The following is a 14293-nucleotide window of genomic DNA, read 5'->3' as shown; positions in this document are numbered from 1 at the left end:
TCCCATTTTATTCCTAAATAAAATAGCTACAAAGAAAAAATAAAAAAGCTACATACCTCCCTCACAGTTTGCCCACAAGGAAGTTAAATTCCTTGTGAGCCTCAAGATCTTTACCCTAAAACAGTTCTGTTGAACTTCATCCTGGCCATGTTAATTGATAGCTTATCTTCCCAGGCCCAGGACAGAGAACAGACAGAACTCACGATCATCACTCTGCTCTCTGCTCACCTGCGACAAATGCATGCCTCATTGCTTCCTCTGCCCTATTGTTTATGTAAAAATGCAGATTCACTGAGTCAGACTAAGGCATCAGTGACTATTCCTCTACCCATTCCACCTCACATGTATTCAGTGAAAGGCTGATCGAAGACCCCAAAGAATGGAACCTTTTGTCCCTTATCTATCTCTGACCTGGAAGCCCTTACTTCAAGTTGTCCCACCTTTCTGGACCAAACCAATGTACATCTTATGCATATTGATTGATGTCTCATCAATGTATAAAATCAAGCCAAAATGTATAAAACCAAGCTGTGCTCTGACCACTTGGGTACATGTCATCATGTACCCAAGACATCCTGAGACTGTCCCACGCACGTCCTTAGCCTTGGCAGATAAACTTTCTAAATTAATTAAGACCTGTCTCAAATATTTTAGGTTCACAAAACCTAGCTGTCCATCAGGCAGATATCTAAAAGCAAGAAGTGATATTTTACTCAGCTAAAAGCTGCTGTCTTGGCGGCGGCCTCAGAGGCCTTCTACAATGAACTCCCTCCCCAACCCTCTGGCCTCATTCCCAGGCCCCTGTCCTCTCCTGGGAACTCCTGGGAGTGTGATGTTTGCCCCATTGTCATCTTGTCAGTGAAGCTCCCCTGACTGCCCTCATTAAGACTGCATCTGGCCAGGCGTGGTGGCTCATGCCTGTAATCCCAGCACTTTGGGAGGCCGAGGTGGGTGGATCACCTGAGGTCAGGAGTTTGCGACCAGCCTGGCCAACATGGCAAAACCCCATCTCTACTAAAAATAGAAAAATTACCCAGGTGTGGTGGCACACACCTGTAATCCCAGCTACTCAGGAGGCTGAGACAGGAGAATCACTTGAACTCATGAGGTGGAGGTTGCAGTGAGCTGAGATCGCGTCATTGCACTCCAGCCTGGGTGACAGAGCAAGACTCCCATCTCAAAAACAAAAACAAAAACAAAAAACCCTGCATCCTTCCTCCTTCCTACCGTTCTACCTCTAATTCCCATGTCCTGCCCTCTTGTTTTCTCTCTTCGTAATGCCTGCCACCTGCCAACATAGTATAGAATGAGCTCGTTTACTTAGTCTAGTGTTTAATGTCTGTCTCACTCCACTAGAATGTAAGCATCGCGAGGGCAAGAGATTCGTTTGGTCTGTGCTGCATCTCAAGCAGGACAATGGCTGGAACATAGGAGGGTCTCCAGAAATGTTTGTCGAATGTTGCTGATGGCGCATCCTGGAGTAGGAAAAAGACTGAGGAGTGGAAAAAGAAATCCTAACATGAATTGTGGGCAAAGACAAGCAGTAGCTGACTTGGAAAATGATTACAATAGGTCTTGTACCATTTGAGTTACCAGTATTGCAGATTTTTTGCACCTGCTCCACCAACAATAATTGCGTTAAGGCTTTGCAGCTGGGATATTATACCGCTTGCTTTAGGTTTTATTTTGCTTGCAAATCAATCAGTACCTTACAATGATTTTAATACGGGGAGAGAGCCATAGTTGTAGACCTTGGAATGTATTTGTTTGGTCTATCTTAAAAACAATTGTTAATGTTTTGACACTGTAACTCTTTTTAGTAGTTGTGGCTTTGCAGACCTTGCTGCACTTTGATCTTTTTCTCGTTCCACCTATAGATGGCAGCACACCACTACCTACGATCCGATCAACAACAGCCTGGGTTTGTAAGTCAGAGCTGTTGGTCACGAGAGAGCAGCTAATGAGTAATCAGTCCAAACTGAATGGCAAATTAATGTCTTCATTACGTGAACAAACCAGCTTCCTCTATAAACAAGGTCAGAGTATTTATAACCCAGTGTATTTCATAAAAGCAAAAATGCATCTCCATTTACATAACTTCACTATGGAGCTCATGATTTATCTGCATGAAGCATATGCAAAATCTCACTTGTATACCGTCTTTAATAAGGACCCATGCTGTTCTGATGTAATTATTAATTAAGTCACGTTTGATACGGAGCCTTGTTTTTCTCACACAAGGTAAATGAAAAGGTGATTGCTTTACACAAAAGCCACTCTTACAAGATGATATTGGGTGGCCTGTTCCAAATTGAGTTCTTAGTAATAAAAATGAAGTGTGATCCTTATTGATCAAATATATCTGCCACTTAGGTTCTATGAGAACTTATTTAAAATTTAGAGTTGGTTACACAGGTATAAAGTTTGATATTTACCATATAATATATGTCACTTCAATTCAGTGAATTGAATGCTTAATTTTGCCATCCTTGTCAGAGAACAATGTAGACATTTCAGAAACTCTTTTCACAAAATGACCAGGTGTCAAAGACTCTGAATTTCTGTTTTTAGATCAGTGTCATCCAATAGAAATATAAAGTGAGACAAATGCAAGTTGCATATGAAGTTTTAAATCTTCTAGAAACCACATTTTAAAAAGTAAGAAAAGAGGTGAAATTAATTTGAATACTGTACTATATTTTATTTAACCAGATATATCCAAAATATTATTTTTAGCAGGTAATCTATATAAAAATTATTGCAATATTGCACATTCATTTTTTTAAAATCTGGTGTATATTCTACACTCACAACTCATCTAGATTTGGATGAGCCAGATTTTAAGTGCTGAATAGCCACATGTGGCTAGTGGCCACTACCATGGCTCTAAAGACTTAATGCCTCTTACGAGGTGAATTGTGTGCCCCCCAAATTCATGTGTTGGAATCCTAACCCCCACTACCTCAGAATGTGACCTTATTGGAGATAGGGTTGTTACCAAGTAAAAACAAGGTCATTTTAGGGTGGACCTTTAGGGTGGATCCTAATGCAGTATGACTGATGTTCTTCTGAAATGGGGAGACCTGGAGACAGGCTCACACACAGGGAGAGCTCCATGTGGAGAGGAAGGCAGAGACTGGGTGATGCATCTCCAAACCAAGGACCATCAAAGATCACCACCATCCCCAGAAGCTAGGAGGGAGCCATGGAACAGAGTCTCCCTCACAGCCTCAGAAGGAACCAACCCTGCTGATGTCTTGATTTTGGACATCCAGCCTCCAGAACTGTGAGAGAACACATTTCTGCAGTTTAAGGCACCCGACCTGTGGTGCATTGTTACGGCAGCCCTAACCAACCACTATGGAAACTTTGGTTGGTGGCTGCCATTGTTCCAAAGGTTTCCTCTTGCCTTGAATCTCCTCTTCTCTTCCTTCTGTGCTTTCTCCTCTGGCCTCTCTGTCACTCAGCTTTCCTGCTGTCTCTCATTGTATTCCATAGGATCTCCCTCTCGTAGTGCAGAGGTAAGCAGGGAGTTTCTGTTGCAATAAGCGGGAGATGAGTTCCACCTGAGCAGGGAGATGCCTGACTTGCTCCACATCTCCACTGGGGGTAATATTATCCACCAGCTGTCCCCTGGAGCTACCGTTGTGTAGATGAAGGGCTGACTCAGAAAGTGCTTTGAAATCCATAAATAATACATGGATGAGAATGAGTATTTTGTGTGTTTTACTTTCACATGTTAGGACTCAAAGGTGGAATGAAGCATTCTCTAAGTTACTTTGGTTTCTTCTCTCTGTAATTATCTAGGGTTCCTACTTCATGGTAGGGAATGTGTGAAACGGCATAGGCCCTGCCACTTTCTTGTCATCTGTCAGTAGTGGGCTTCTACTGGCTGCCTCCCAAGAATGTTTTATATCCTCTCCACCCAGCGCAGAACGGCCTCCCTAATTCACAAACCACGTGTTAAGGTGATATGGATCCCACTCCCATCTCTAGAAGTGGGTCCCAAATAGGGTCATTGCATCAGATAATTCCAAGGGATATCATCTTGATATAGTTTGGCTTTGTGTCCCCACCCAAATCTCATCTTGAATTGTAATCCCATAATCCCCATGTGTCATGGGAGGGACCCGGTGGGAGACAATTGAATCAGGGTGGCTGTTTCCCCCATGCTGTTCTCGTGATAGTGAGTGAGTTCTCAGGAGATCTGATTGCTTTATAAGTATCTGGCATTTCTCCTGCTGGCACTCATTCTCTCTCCTGCTGCCCTGAGAAGAGGTGCCTTCCACCAGGATTGTAAGTTTCCTGAGGCCTCCCTAGCTATGGAGAACTGTAAGTCAATTAAATCTCTTTTCTTTATAAATTACCCAATCTCGAGTATTTCTTCATAGCAGCCTGAGAACGGACCACTACACATCTGCGTTGTCATAAATGTGTCTAGTGAACTTGAGGTTGTGCAGTGCACAACCTGCACAGTCGTATCTGATAGCCCCAATCCTGCACAATTAAATCATTCAGGCAATCCCATCTCTCTGACCACAGTCATAGGTACAGAATGGGCACTAACATTTCTTAAAGCTGTGGGGAGAGATTTTCCAGGGTTACTGAGAAAAAAAAAAACCCAAGAGACTCTTGCCTTCTCCGGGAACCTGCTGAAAGACAGCATTCTGAGTATGATATAAATATATAAGGCTGGCAGCTGTGCTCATGAGTGTGATGTAAATATATAAGGCTGGCAGCTGTGCTCATGAGAGAAGTGCCAGTACCTTTGGAGAAGTCATTAGGTGTAGCTTGAGGAATAAGAGAACAGAGTTCTGAAAGAGCCAGGGCTTGTGCTTATGCCTCTGGATCAAGCCTTGCCTGAAGCACCTGTGCAGTTTTTTACATGAGCCCATGTATTTGCTTTATGGAGATGACTTGAGTTGGGTTTTCTATCCCTTGCTACCCAAAGAATTCTAAATACTATACTGGAGATGGAAGTAAAGAAAGGGGGAGATAGAGATGTGTTTCTGGTTGATAGTGCAACAACTAGTAAAAACAAAAACAAAACTTCTTCAATCATCCACAACAGTTGCCACAGCAATTTGAATTACATTTTCTAATGAAAACCAGGCCAAATGATCGTTAGCATTCTCAGCTAACTCACAGCAATGTTCTTAAGTCTATTTGTCATTGTCCAAAGCTAAAAATATACCAGTTGGCATTAAAAACCTAAACTATTTCTACCACTGTATGGCTTTTAACTAGAGGTTTGTGGTCTAGCCTGAAAACTTAATCTACTATGCTTATGTTTATTTCTAAACTAATACGTTCTTTTGAGTTCAGTCTACCTAAAAACATACTTCTGGTGTACTACCTATTTGTAAGGTGAAACTTGTCATAGGCATAATAACATTGCCCGCATTGTTCTTATTAATTCATAGCAAGGGGGAACACTACTGTATAGATGTTATAAATGCTTAGGCAAGGGAGACCATTTAGCTCTTAACCCGGTTTCCTACTGCAAATATAAAAAGTTGGATCAACATATGCCCCTAGTTACAAAGATGTAACATCATTTCTAAAGTCTTTAGCAGCAAAATCCTAAAGGGCCCCTAAATTTCAGTCTTAACTTTGTTCCAGCCACATCCCAGCTGTTTCTCGCAAGTACTTCATTATCTGCAGGCTGTTTTCAGTTCATTCTGGGACCAACAAGAGGCCACTAGGACAGTATATCAATAGGACAATCCTTGCCAAATAATGAAATTTGGAAATAGGCTGGGCACGGTGGTTCATACCTGTAATCCTAGCACTTTAGGAGGCTGAGGCAGGAGGATTGCTTGAGCCTAGGAGTTGAAGGCTGCAGTCAGCTATGATTACATTGCTGCACCCCAGCTTGGGTAGACAGAGGGAGACCCTGTCTCTTAAAAAAAAAAAAAAGTTTTTGGCTACTTTGTAACTGAAAGAGATCAATCCCTAGAAAGTCCTTCCTAGGGAAGCCGGGCTACCTGCCTAGCCTCTTTCTGCATGCCTCTCTTGGGTACATGGGTTTTTCTGTTGTGCCCCTTCCCAAAGCAGGAGCTGGCATCTCCTTGCCTCCTGCAAACTTTAGTCCCATGGATCCTCTTCTTGTTTTCTGCACTGATTTTGTATCGATTCCTCTGGAGCAAACCTTGGAAGCTGCTGTCAGATATGCCAGGGCTCTCTGCCCTGTTGTGTTCTGTGTTGCTAGCTGGAGATTACCCCCTGGGTTTGTTTCAAGACGCTTGGAACCAGAATAGAGATGACACTCTCCTGTTTGTACTGTCTCTGGCTGTGATTTTTAAATCCTTGTTCTGAGCCTACGGTTTTTTTTTTTTTTTTTTCTTCTCTGCCTCACTTTTCTAGCTCATTTCCTTCTATATCTTTCACTGGCTCAGTTTGCCTGAGCCCTCTGCATTTGGCGCTAAATTGTAGTTTATTTTAATCCTTTGCCTGGAAGCTGATGCTGGTAACCAGATGGCAATAAAAAGACACTGAATGCAACATTTATACCTGTGAGTTGAGAGACAATACTCGTTACTTCTTGGGAAAACAGTTGGTGTTTTTCTCAGTTGGGGTAAAATGCTATTTCCAAAAATCCTATTGTTTTCTTACTTGGAAAAATGTTACAATATGTTTATTAGAATGTATGCTTTTAAATATTTTTTATTCTAAAGAAATATTGCTGCTTCTCAGAGTTTTGGCAAATATTGCTTTTCATTTGTTCTTCTTTTCCTGTCTCTTCTTTCTTTTCACTCTCTTACCATCTATAGATTTAAATTACATGTCATTTTATTATTCTTCACTGTATTAACTAAACTCGCTTTTTTTGTTAGTTCAAAAAGATGGATGTGTGGAGTATTTTAAATTTGGCTCTTAAAAAAAGCACAGTATATTACAGATTAGAAAGTTATTATTTTTTCTGACATCCAGCAAGCAGCACCATTTCTCTGTTCTTAAGCTATTTGACAGCTTGGGGACAGATGCGAGCCTTTGATACAAACTGGGCCAGAGTATTCTTTCCTGAGACTTTTCAAACTAAAGCTAGAAGAGAGGTGCCCCCTGTATTAGTCATCTACTGCTGCGTAACAAAGAACCATAAAATCAGAGTCACTTAAAACAGTGAGCATTTATTTACTTCACATCTCTTCAGGTCTGCTGAGTGGGCTCCACTGATCTCAGCAGGCCTGCTCATGTGTCTTTAGGCTGGCAGTGGGTGGTTTGATTTAAGGATGTCTCTAGTCCACACTGCATGTTTGCACATCTGTTACCTATGTCTTTGCTATGGTTTGGATACTTGAGCCTTCCAAGTATCATGTTGAAATTTGATCCTCAATGTTGGAGGCAGGGCCTGGTGGGAGGTGTTTGGGTCCTGAAGGAGGATCCCTCATAAATGGCTTGGTGCCATTCTTGTGGGGATGCGTGAGTTCTCGTGAGAGCTGGGTTTTGAAAAGAGCCTGGCACCTCCTCCTCTTTCTGTCTCTTGCTTCCTCTCTCACCATGTGGCTCCCCTTCACCTTCCACGATGAGTGGAAGCAGCCTGAAGCCCCCATCAAAATGAGATAGATACCAGTGCCATGCCTGTACAACCTGCAGAACTGTGACCCAAATAAACTTTTTTCCTTTATAAACTGCCCAGCGACAGGCATCTTTTTTCTTTCTTTCTTTTTTTTTTTTGTAGCAACGTCAAAACAGATTAAGTCAGTCTTTAACCTTTCAGCAGACTAGTTGGGGAATATTCCACAAGAGAGCAAGTGAGAACCTGCAAGGACACATAGACCTAGGCGTGAAGGGTCATATTATGACTTCTACTCTTATGCCATTGGCCAAAGTAAGTCAAATGAACAAGCACAAACTCAAGGCACAGGCATACATCACCCGCCAGGAGGCCATGCTAAGGGTGTGGATACGTGGAAGGGTGAAGAACTGGACCAGTCTTTCAATACCACAGCCCCTTTCTTCTCCGGGCATGGAGCTGCTAGGAGTAAGCCCCACATGCAGACATCTGTCTCTGGTAGGAGAAGACAAAGCCAAGATCTAGAGAGATGCAGTGGAAGACAGGATGGGAGAGGGTCCCGATCATTTTCTAGTTATTAATAACATCTTTGGCTGTGCTTAGACGGCTGCACTTGGGAGGTTTGGTTAATCATCTTTTTTTTGTTTGTTTGTTTACTATGAGGTAGGCTACTCCACGACCCCTCCAAACTCTTCTTTCTTGCATTAGTTAGTATAAATTGCATTTCTGCTACTTGCAACCAAAGGGTTATGACCCATCTATACTATTTTTTCTAGATCAGAGGGTTTTTATATCAAAAGTCGCTGTCCCTATCCCAATGCAAAGCTTTTTAAGTTGATTTTTAGGAGGATAAAATCTTTCATATTGGAAATAAACATTATCACCTATATTTCACAGGTTATTAGTTTATTAAGTCAAACAGAACGACATAGTTTCAAATAAAAGTGTTACTGAATTTGCAGTAAAAATTACACATAATTAGCGTAAATTAGAAAAGGTATATAAAATGGTTGGCACAAGGCATAACATCCCTACTTTTAACCCATGAATTTTATCCCTAGGAATTTACCTCAATAAAGTATTCTAACAGATGCAAATGCTCATATGCATGAAACAATTTATGACAACTGTCATAATAATAAATTAAAGGGACATATCTAAATTAAGAGAATGCTTTAACAAATTATGTTAGTTTATCAGGATGGAATATTATGTAGTCTTTAACTATGTTAATTATAGTTAATTAAGAAAATTATATAAAATTTCAAAATTCGTTTATGACATAGTACGTGAAAAAGCAAAACAAAATGCAAAATTACATGGACATCCAAACTATGTATATGTGGTCACTCTCACTTTATACATGCAAACACACACAACACACACAAACCCACACAACCATTTTCTTTTTGTGTGCAGTAGACCAAAAAAAAAAAAAAAATTTCAAATCTACCTGTCATTTTCTCTTGTTCAGCTAGGAGACATGCATCATCTTTGATTAAAATTATTCTTCACTAGGTTATTTATGCAAAGCCAAAATTCTATTCTAGACTCAAGAAGCTCGAGCCAGACATCCTGAACAGCTCTGAATAAAATTATCAAAGGCTGAATTTGTCATGTGCAGAATTGCATCTTTGCAGGATTATGATGCTGTTGCCTGTGGGTGAGGATGTGATGGATAACACCCTTCTTGCAGTGAGGATAAGGGGAGTTGGAGAAGGTAACCTGGGGACTGGTGGCTCATGGTAATTGATGGACTAGGGGAGGCCACATAAAGAGGAAGCCAGTGGAGAGGCATGGCTGATGGACTCAACTCCAAGAGCAGTGATAGTTCATATCCAGTACTGTATCTTTCTTCCTCTCCAATATAATTCCCTCATTATTCTCAAGCCTCCAGGAAATTGTCTTAAATGTTTATCCAGCTATTTGCTATACTTTTGGAAATTAAGGGAGGAGCCTGCAACTCTCCTTGCATAAAACAAGAGTCTGTCTTGCGTGAAAAAGTGATAAGAAGATATTCAGTAGAGATCTGAGGGGAAATCTCGGAGCAGAGGTCCAGAATAAGTTAAGTGTGGACTGCATAAGAATTCCATTGGTATGGGAGACTGTATTTCTGTTTGCGAAATATTTTACTTTTCCTCCATCTTTTGCCGTGGAAAGATTTTACTCTTCAACTCTGCTAGACTCAAGAGAGGCCATGCGATTTGCTGTGGCTGATGAAATGGGAGCAGCAAAAACGTGTGTCATTTCTGGGAACCAGTGCACTGTTCTCTTTGTCTCCCTTCTCTCACCCTGGGCCTGCTAATGTTCCAGCTGGATGCTGCTCTATCATCGTGGAACCTAGAGTGAAGTTTGGGGAAAGTATCAAAGCCAGAGCCAACTTTCATTCAACATGTTATGTGAGTGTGATGGTTAATTTTATGTGTCAACTTGACTGGATCATGGAGTGGCCAGATATTTGGCTAAGCTTTTCTAGGTGTCTGTGATGGTGTTTCCAGATGAGATTTGCATTTGAGTCAGTGGACTCCATAAGATAGATTGTTCTTCCCTGAATGGAAGGGTATTAGCCAATTTGTTGAGAGCCTGAACAGAACAAAAGGTGGAGAAAGGAGAATTCATCTCCTCTGCCTGACTGTTTGAGCTGGGATATCAGTCTCCTTCTGCCCTCAAACTGAGACTTAACACCATCAGCTCCACTTGTTCTCAGGCCTCGGGTCTGAAACCAAACTACACCATCAGCTTTCCTGGTTCTGCAGCTTGCAGATGGCAGAGGATGGGACTTAGCCTTGGTAATCAAGTGAGCTAATTCCTCAGAATACATCCATCTGTGTTAGTCCGTTCTCACACTGCTATGAAGAAATACCCGAGATGAGGTAATTTATAAAGGAAAGAGGTTTAATTGACTCACAGTTCTGCATGGCTGGGGAGGCCACAGGAAACTTACAGTCATGGTGGAAGGTAAAGGGGAAGCAGGCACCTTCTTCACAAGGGCGGCAGGATAGAGTGAGTGCAAGCTGGGGAAATGCCAGATGCTTATAAAACCATCAGATATCATGAGAACTCACTATCACAAGAACAGCATGGGGGAACTGCACCCGTGATCCAATTACCTCCACCTGGTCCTGACCTTGACACATGGGGATTGTGGTGATTACAGTTCCAGGTGGGATTTGGGTGGGAACACAGAGCCAAACCATATCACTATCTCTCCCCCTTACCCCCCTCTCTCTGCTAAATCCTTTATTGGTTCTATTTCTCTGGAAAACCCTAAATACAGTGGGAAAGAAGTAAACCTTTGTGTTGTAAGCCGCTGAGACTTTGGGGTTATTTGTTACTATAGCATGATCTGGCCTATTCTAATTTATACAATGGGATTTTTTTTTTTTTTTTTTCTACAAACACTAAGGAAGTAGCAGGTGGAAGGCTGGACCTTATGTTGCCATCAGTAGGGGGGTTTCTATAGTCTGAAAACCTATGAGCCTTTTGGGTTACTCTTTGACTTGCACTTGGGCTTTGATGTTGATGCCAAGCAGTATATTTATACTCCTCTAAAATGTGTTTTTCTCTCTATAAATGGTATTTTGTTAACTTTCACCAGCTCCAGTCTCAACTTTTGCCTCTAATTTTTCCCATAATATTCACTAACTCTAGTGATAGCTGTCTATGCACATTGTACTGAGACTAATTCAGAGAGTGTGTTGGATGAATTTTGATTTTATTTGTATGTAACTGTCAAAAACTGTATTTGAGGAAACAGTTGCACCCTTGGCAAAACCTGGAAGTCTCTATGTTAACAGTTTTCTCAATTTTTATTTTAGGAAGCCATTCTGCATATTATGTTTTTAAATAAAACGATTTGACTTTAGGCTGACAATTTAGCATTTAACCGCTGTCTCCGTGCCAATTGCACAAGAGCAGGGATCTAGATTAATTAGAAAAAGCTCACTGGTTTCTGATGGAGGGGGCATTCATAGAAACAACCCACTGACAACTAAGGAACTACTGCGATGGGATGGGCAGCCTGCAGCTTCACTCGGCGGGCAGCCTCCACAGGTACTTTAATTCCTCGCTCTTCTGGCCAGGTGTCTCTTGGTAAAGGCAGGTAGAGGAAGCAAAGCAATTACCTAGATAATTAAGGAAAAACAAACCTGTATGTGGCAATCAAGGAAAAACAAACCTGTCTGTGGCAGGTAACTTGGGGAGCTGCTTCTAATTTTCTAGGCAACTATTTTCATTCTTCACTTCCCTGGTGTCAGCAGGAATCTGAGCTAGATCCCAAGAGCAACTTGAACAATGACAATGGTCTCAGTTGGCAAACCCGGCCTCATAGGAGCTTCCCTCCTCATTGATCTAGAGTTTGAAATAGCTTTGTCAGATCTCAGGGGCGTGCTCCTACTGATTTACAGCAAAATCCCAATAACGGCTGTGAAAATGTTTATCCATTTGTGAAACTTCAGAAAGCGGGTCTAGCATATCATTCTTGCCTGGTGATTCTGGGGCAAGGTGAGAACTGTACCCTCACAGGCCGGGTGAGTAAGATTCTAGTTGTGGTGGAGGCCAAGGAAGAAGACGTACTATGTGTCAATCTCTCTAGGAGGCATTTGCTGAACCTTCCCCTCCTACACCTTCCTACAAGGCAGCTCCGACGACTTCTACTTTACAGATGAGAAGATGGAGCCTCCACAAGGCACACAGCTGGTGAGTGACAAAATCAGAATTCAAACCCAGGTCCATTTGATTGTGACATTTGTTTCCACTACCCTAGTGGCTCTGGGAGAAGGCAGGACACCTATATTTCTCTAAAGTCCCATAGTTGTTTCTAGTGTCATCCGGGTTGGAAGCTGTATGTTAAGTCGGTGTTTCTCAGACTTTAGCATGTGTTAATATTTCCTGTTAGGCTTGTAAAAACACAGACTGCAGGCCCCACACTTAGATTTTGGACTTGGTAGGTAGGTCTGAGTTGGGACCCAGGAATTTGCATTTCTAACAAGTTCTGAAGTGATGCTGATGTAGGGGGCCTGGGCACTACACTGTGGGAACCACCACTGCTGCATTAAGGTGAACTCAGCTGAATCTGATGTGCAAATCTACGTTAATGGAGATGACATCAGATATCTGCAAAGTCACTTAATAGAGAATGGTTGAGACTAAGTCTTGAATAATATTAAAACTAACACATCTGAAAAGACTATGTCCATCATAGGTGGATGGTCAGAATAGAAGCATTACATAATGGGGTAGAAAATGTAGCTGATGCTATTCATCTGGAAGGAAGAAGTCATCTGGAAGGAAGAAGTGATGTAAGGGTCAGTTTTCACCTTTGCTTTGAATTCCCTGGACAGCAAGCAATCATATGAGCATTAATTTGATTTATTTTTTCAGGTATCATGTCTGATTTCAGATACATACGATGGTCTCAAGTGTGTTTTTCACGACCACCACTTCGTAGTCCTGTTGATGCCGCTGCTGTTGAAGTCTATGTGAATGGTGCCCCCTGGTGGAATGGAAAAGGTAGTGTATTACAGTCCGTTGTAAATGAATGACCTAGGGTTGTAATCATGCTCAGCTGGTAGAGACCACTCCACTCACCTTAAACTAGCGAGCCTGAGGACCAGTCCTGGGGAACCATGAGAGCGTGATCTCCGAGAGCCCTGCCCTTGAGAAGGGTTCTCCTCAGCAATACTCCACCTGACCCCAGACCTAAAATTCTTAAATTGTGAAAACGGTAGAAGATGGTTAGCAAATCCATATGCTATCATGATATATATCTTCTTAGTTGCATGGGATGAAATGATGCCAAGATTTGACTTACAGAGTAGGGATTGTGACTGAAGCCTTTGGACAGGTATTTAGGCCCTTTTTAGTGTCCCTTCTAGTCTAGAGAATGGGACACCAGGAATGTCAGATGCTTTTCAGCCTCTCCCCCGCTCTCACGCCTAGAAACAAGAGCCCCACAAAGGTCTGTCATTCCTCAGGGCTGACGAAAAGCCCTGCGGCTCAATGGCCAGAGCATGTCTTTGTGGCTGTCTTTGTGGCCAAGTAAGAAGTCTGTTGGTTTGAACTCTTTGGTCTAGAGACAGATTCTTCTACCAGTGGTGTAAAACCCTAAAGAGGCTCTGCATAAGACCTACCAATGCCCTGTGTCTCATGACATCCTGCCCCCACCACTGGAAGGCCACACTTATCCTTTGTGTTCCTGCTTCTCTGTGATCTGCAAGTTTCCCAACAACACCTGGATTCGAAGCTCAAGTCCACCACTTAATAGCTATGGACCTAATGTATCAGATGTTATAAGGATTACAGAGAAAGTGGTATAGATAGAGCTGGTAGCAGTGACTGACACATCTTTACATAATTCTGACATGCATTATTATTGTAGTTTTCTGTTATTCAGACATACTTGTTAAGAAGGCGCTGGGGACAATTTGTACATGCTGGGTATAAAAGGGCTTGGAAAGTATTTCACGAATGGAGTTAGCATTGAGGAGTCCAATCCATGTACAATGGGTAGAATTAGAGAGGCACTGAGGGTAGTTTATTAGTCTGTTTTCAAACTGCTGATAAAGACATACCTGAGAGTGGGTAATTTATAAAGAAAGAAGAGGTTTAATGGACTCGCGGTTCCATGAGGTTGGGGAGGCTTCACAATCATGGCAGAAGGTGAAAGGCACATCTTACATGGCAGCAGGCAAGAAAGAATGAGAGACAAGCAAAAGGGGAAACCCCTTATGAAACTCTCAGATCTTGTGAGACTTACTCACTACTATGAGAACAGTA

At 42.0% G+C, this 14293-nt stretch overlaps 1 long non-coding RNA gene across 2 annotated transcripts in view; it reads left to right on the top strand.

Annotated features, from left to right (window-relative positions):
- Positions 1-1811: 1811 nt before the first annotated feature.
- Positions 1812-14293, top strand: part of LOC119621443 (uncharacterized) — a 70323-nt gene continuing 57841 nt past the window's right edge. For both annotated transcript variants that reach the window (XR_012090603.1, XR_005237993.2), the window contains exons 1-2: positions 1812-12214; positions 12899-13027. This is a non-coding gene — a long non-coding RNA (uncharacterized lncRNA). The remainder of the gene's footprint in view (positions 12215-12898; positions 13028-14293) is intronic.

Source organism: Chlorocebus sabaeus, chromosome 2 (genome assembly GCF_047675955.1).
Source record: "Chlorocebus sabaeus isolate Y175 chromosome 2, mChlSab1.0.hap1, whole genome shotgun sequence".
In the NCBI taxonomy this organism is placed as follows: Eukaryota; Metazoa; Chordata; class Mammalia; order Primates; family Cercopithecidae; genus Chlorocebus; species Chlorocebus sabaeus.
Note: the sequence above shows the minus strand (reverse complement) of the source record. Positions and strands in the feature narration are given on the sequence as shown.